We start from the raw sequence: 6,396 nt of genomic DNA on the forward strand, positions 1-6,396 counted from the left end.
TTTATTAAACAGGAAAGGAGGACTTTTCTTTTCTTTTCACTTCAAGTAAATTGGTAAGTGCTTTTTGCATTGCTATAGCAACATCAGGAGTTTTTAATTAAGTGTAAATTAGGCTGCTTGAGCATTCAGTGTCAGATCAAGTTTTGAAAAGTAGTACTGCATTCCATTCAACACAGAAAGTCGGATTTTACAACTTCCAACGATATTAGGAAAAGTGCAATGGAATGCATCTTGAAGTCAGAATTACAACTTGTAAGCTCGTGCAGAAATTCTCAACTCCGATTTTGCCGAGATGCAGGGGTATGATGTCACACAAACATGTGGACACTCAGGGAGATATACAAAGTAAGTGATAGACATTCACTTTATTAAGTAATATCGATAAATGAGTTCGTTTCCACATTACATGATATTAAAGCTTGTTTAACAAACGCCTGCAGAAACAGGTGTATAAACATTATAATCTCTTTTGATGATTTTACACCTGAAGCACAAATGTTAGCGCTGCAGCATTGTTTATCGTTGGGTTGCTAGGAGACATCTCTAATGAGAGTCAAACCCCTGCTAAGCTAACGGGAGCGTTGCTGTTTTGTTTCCTTTAATGTCATCTTCCGAATATCAGGGAATGGAATACATTTATGGTCGGAGATATCAAGTAGGAATATCCCTCATCCAACTTCAATGGAACGCAGCATAACCGTGCACCCTGACGAAATGAAATTTATTGCAAGCAACATTTAAATCGCAAATATTATTAGATATATTTTTCCAGGTATTATTGCACTTATATCTCGGGATCTCAAAGTTGTTGTACATATTTTTTTTGCATTTAACAGTGTCATAAACATCAAGCTCTTTTTTGGTTTGGAGCAATGAGCATTTCCTAAAAGAGCAAAAAAATAAAAATAATTGAAATAAAATAAAAAATACAATACATTCAGCATACATACAGTATATATACTGTAGACTAAATGTATAGAAATGGAGTAGTGCAGAAGGCTCAAACCCTTTTACATTTTACTCACCTATACATTTTGGGTATATCCAAGACATAAGTATGCAAAACTAAGTTAAAAAGTGGTCAAGCATTAAAAATAATAATTTTTTAAACTGGAATTGAATGATATGTTTATATATACAGTGCTGTGGAAAAGTATTTGCCCCCATCCTGATTTCTTCTGTTTTTGTGTATATGTCATACTAAATTGTTTCAAACATTCAAACAAAATCTAGCATAAACAAAGGCAATCTGAAAATGCAGTTTTTAAATGACAATGTTATTTATTGAAGCAAAAAATGTACCCAGTACCAACTGGACCTGTATGGAAAAAGTATTTGCCCTTAGTTGCTAAATCCCCAAATCTAAGAAACTGCATTCATAATGGGGTGGACTAGACACACCCAGGCCTAATTACTTCCAACCCTGTTCAATCAAATCAACACCTAAATAGAACTTTTTCAGCAGCATGAGTTTGGCTAAAAGGTCTCACGTAGTATCACACTATGACTAGGTCAAAATAAATTCAGGAAATTATGAGGAGAATGGTGATTGAAATCCGTCAGTCTGGGAAGGGTTCTAAATCTATTTCAAAATAACCCCAAAGTTCAGTTTGGGACTCCAAAGAACCACAGCGAGAGCCATTATCTCCAAATGGAGACAACACGGCACAGTAGTGAACCTTCCCTGAAGTGGCTGACCTTCCAAAATTCCTCAAAGAGCACAGCGACAGCTCATCCAGAAAGTCACAAAAAAGCCAAGGACAACATCCAAAGAACTGCAGGCCTCTCTCGCATCAATAAAGGTCACACTGTTCATGACTCCACTATCAGAAAGACACTTGCCAAAAATGCCTTCCATGGAAGAGTGGTGAGGTGAAAACCACTTCTAACCCAGAAGAACAAGAAGGCTCATCTGAATTTTGCCAAAACGCACCTTGATGATCCTCAAACCTTTTGAGAGAATGTTCCGTTACATCTGGCGTAAATCAAACACAGAATTCCACAAAATGAAAATCATAACTACGGTCAAGCATGGTGGTGGTAATGTGATGGTGTGGGGATGCTTTGCTGCTTCAGGGCCAGGGCAACTTGCATTAATTGAGGAAAACAAAAATTCTGCTCTCTACCAGAAAATCCTAAAGGAGAATACCCGGTCATCAATCCGTGAGTTGAAGCTCAAGTGCATCTGGATTATGCAGCAAGACAGAAGCTTAATTAAAGTTTTGGAGTGGCCTAGTCAAACTCCTGACTTGAACCTAATTGAGATGCTGTGGCAGAACCTTAAATGGGCAGTTCATGCTTGAAAACCCTCCAGTGTGACTGAACTAAAGCAGTTCTGCGAAGATGAGTGTGCAGAAATTCCACCACAGTGTTGTGAAAGACTGATCTCCAGTTATCAGAAGTGTTTGGTTGCAGTTGTTGCTGCTAAAGTTTGCACAACCAGCTATTAAGTTTAAGGGGGCAGTTTGTTTTTTACATAGGTGATATAGGTGTTGGATAACTTTTTTGCTTCAGTCTCTAGAATTTACTCAGAATGGTGCCAAAAACAAAATACATCCAGCGAGTGGTGGTTCTGCAGATGGAAACGCCTTGTTGATGAGAGAGGTCAACAGAGAAAGGCCAGACTGGTTCAAACTGACAAAGTCTACTGTAACTAAGGGGCCGTTTACACGACAACGTTTTCAACTAAAAACAGACATTTTTTTATGCATTTCAGACATTCTGGGGCCTGAAACGAAAAAAACTCAAAATGGGTTTCAAAGTGCAAGTTTTTGAAAACTATGCCGTTATCGTCTCCGTGTAAACATACAAAAACGTGAATTTGTGAAAATGATGACGTCATGCACACGTGTATTACGTGTTCAGTCTATAGGCATGCGTGCAAGTACTTCAAAACAACGCGCGTGAAATTCAAAACTACAGTGGCGGACTACAGGACTGTTTTTGTGCTGTTCAAGATTTTGAGTTTATTGACGCTTCTGCAGCAAAGTGTAGATTTACTGCATCACTACTACGACCAGTGATTGCCATCTTCATTGTTTGTATTCAACGTTCTGTGGAAGAATGCTTATGTGCGCAGGCGCGTAGTGTTTCTTTACAAAGTGACATCACCATCTACTGGCCTGGCATGCATAATACAGCATTTTTAGTCGTTTTCACGGATCCGTGAGAACGGGGATCGTTTTGACAACGTTGTCGTCTGTATGCAAAACTTTTCAAAAACGCAAAGGCAAAACGTTTCCGTTTTTAGTACATTGTTGTCGTGTAAACGTACCCTAAGATAACCACTCTGTACAATTGTGGTGAGAAGAATAGCATATTAGAATGCTGTTCTGAGATGCGGGTTGGCGCTGTTTTGGCGGCACGAGGGGGACCTACACAATATTAGGCAAGTGGTTTTAATGTTGTGGCTGATCGGTGTATATACACAGTATATACTGTGTTTATATATATATATATATATATATATATATATATATTGCAAGGGACAAAATTATTTTGACTTACAACATTAGCTAATAAATCATAATTCAAATACATTTCTGAAATGCCAAAACTGTTAATTATTTCTGAAATGCCAAAATGCCATTTCTGTGAAAAAATTAGAAATGTATATAGATTTGATTCTGTATAAGCAACTGAGTTGCACAGCACATTGATTAGAATGTACCTAAACATATAGGCCTATCTACAAAGAATAATGCAATAAAATGTACATCAACAGTTCTGCATTAAAGTTGAATGCATCTAAAAGGTTTTTATAAAATATTATCAAGATATCAGAGTTCATTGTGATAAGCATTTTCCCAGCTCATTTAGTAAATTGTATAGTTTTATGACATAAGTATGTTAATGTTAATATGGCATCTTTGTAGCACTCTTCCACCAGCTCCACTGCAGCTTCATGTGGCATTTTAGGTGCTGTGAATTGTATCTCTTCATAAAATGCAAAGTGCGTCAAACACCAAAGTGGTCCTTTGAAAAAATAGGATGAAAAAATCACCAGAAAAAACTTTACGGTTCATGATTATCCATGGAATTAAGTTTGTGTCATCTATTACTGATTTTAATTTAAAGACAATATTTTTTTAGCAATCAGTGTGGTTTTAAATTAAAAGTATACGCTGTGTCTAAAGTGGGTAGGACAATGAGAAATTTCGCCCCAGAGAATACTGTTTAAAATACTCAAATTCAGAATTTCTTTTGTAGTAACATAGTGCTTCATTTTGTTTCAGTTTTTGTGTGAAAGATGTTCATATGTCAGAAACATTTTTAACTACAGCGTTGGAAGATCCATATGTCTTTAAACACAAATGAAGACCACAATTTGTTGCAAATAATTCCATTTGTCTTGCATTGTGAGTCTTTTGAGGTTGAACAAGAACAAGATCAGAATCTTTCTGTCAGCAAATATTTGTTGACCAGAGTCGCCTCTATTTAGATAAAAAGTAAACATGTTAGGATATCAATGGGAGTCAAATCACGTGGAAATAATTTCAACACAGCCTAAAGAAAGTTGAACATGGTGGCACAAGAGACTTTAATTATCACCAAAAAATACTTGAATTTTCTTCTTAAAAGCCTTTGTCTAGTGAGTGAAATTTCAAATTCTTCTCATTATGACTTTAAAATAAAAGGTAGGCTGGACCTTAACCCCTTAATGGGTCTGTGGGTGTGGCTTGGAGAGTGTAATCTTTTTAACACTTACGTAAAAGTCCGTGGATACATAAACAGTCACATGTAGGGCTCGAGTTGAGGAGGGATGCGAGGGGATGGCACCCCCTTGTTGCAAGAAATACCAAAAAGCATCCCCCTTGTAAAACCACCTTCCCCCCTTCCCATCCCCTTTAGATTAATTGTGTCATGTAATACTTAGAACTAATCATGCAAATAAAATATTTAATTTTCTATGATTGATAAATAACAGAATTTTAATAATGGCGATTAGCTGGTCAGAATTATGCTGCCTTCACTTGCTATCGGAATTATCACAAATACGAGTTTCCCACTTGGAAGTTGCACATGAATGTGAAAATTACGACTGGGAAACTCTGAGATAATTTTGATACAGAGTTTCTGACATGTGCGGAGTTCTAAACTTTCAGAATGGCAGAGAAGAGTACGGTTTCTGTAGTGAATGACAGGTTTTGTTCATTTTGTCTAAATATAGTTAATTGTTAGCGCTTACCGTTTTGGTCATATTCATTTATGTATATCAGCAACCATTTGATGCATGTTGTACATTTGTACACTGTGAAAATAGCTTGTATTTGACCAAAATTCCATTATCTTCAGCAAGCTAACTGAGTAATATGTATTATGGTGTCAAAATAAAAGTTCCTCAGAAATATAATATAATAACCTGGTGTCATCCATGTTTCCTGTTCTTTCCGTCAACAAAGCATGTGAACACGATGTAGGCCTACTCGTATTTACCACTTCAGAAGTGGGAAGTAGGAAAATTCCGATAGCACATGAATTAGATTTCGACATGTGTAAGGCTGCCAGATTTCTATAGGTGAAATCCCCCAATCAAATCTTGACACTTATACAGTTTGGAAATATTCTGCAGGGTGACACCTTAGTCATGCAATCTGGCAAACTTGAGAGCGCGAGCTCTTTCTCCATTGTGAAAAGACGCCGGTTTTCTGAAAATACTGTAAAACAGGTATGTCAGAGTTTGCGATGAGTTGATTTGTCCTTCCTAGTGTTCACATTAAAGTTATGTACAGAAGGTAATGCAAGTTTTCAAAAGTTTCACGCACTTTCAAAAATGGCCAAGAGAACAGTTAAAGGAAATCTTTTGTCTTTCTTTTTTAAAATAGAGAACAAAATATAAGATATTGCTATGACAAATGTACAATAACAATGTGTGCATGTTTTTAACTTAAACAATTTTCATGGTTTTGCCCATAAAACGCGTTTGTGTGTAGAACAGCTTTTTGACACCACTGTTTAAGCATCCTTCATAGAAACAGCCCAAACTTCCTTTCGGTTATTGGAGTAAAAAAATGCATGTCTGTGACATCGGGTGAACGATCTAGAGATAAAATCTTTTCATGATCATAATGTGGATTCTTTTCACAGAATTCATCATAAAATACAATAACAGAGAGTAACAGGTGCATATTATGGCCTTGTGTCCTAGGACTCCTAAGGGTCAATGAAGTGGTGCTCATTTTTGTCCAGATATATTAAATTAAAAATACATAAACAATGCAATACACACAAACCATTTGCTTGAATACACCTCTTCTATGATGAGCATATTTTCATATTTTCAAGTCATATTGACATTTTTTGGGGGCTTAAATAGGCTAACTGGCTAATTGGAGTCAACTGGAGGTGCACCTGTGGATGTATTTTAAGGCCTACCTTCAAACTCAGTGCCTCTTT

Source organism: Myxocyprinus asiaticus, chromosome 49 (genome assembly GCF_019703515.2).
Source record: "Myxocyprinus asiaticus isolate MX2 ecotype Aquarium Trade chromosome 49, UBuf_Myxa_2, whole genome shotgun sequence".
NCBI classification, from domain to species: Eukaryota; Metazoa; Chordata; class Actinopteri; order Cypriniformes; family Catostomidae; genus Myxocyprinus; species Myxocyprinus asiaticus.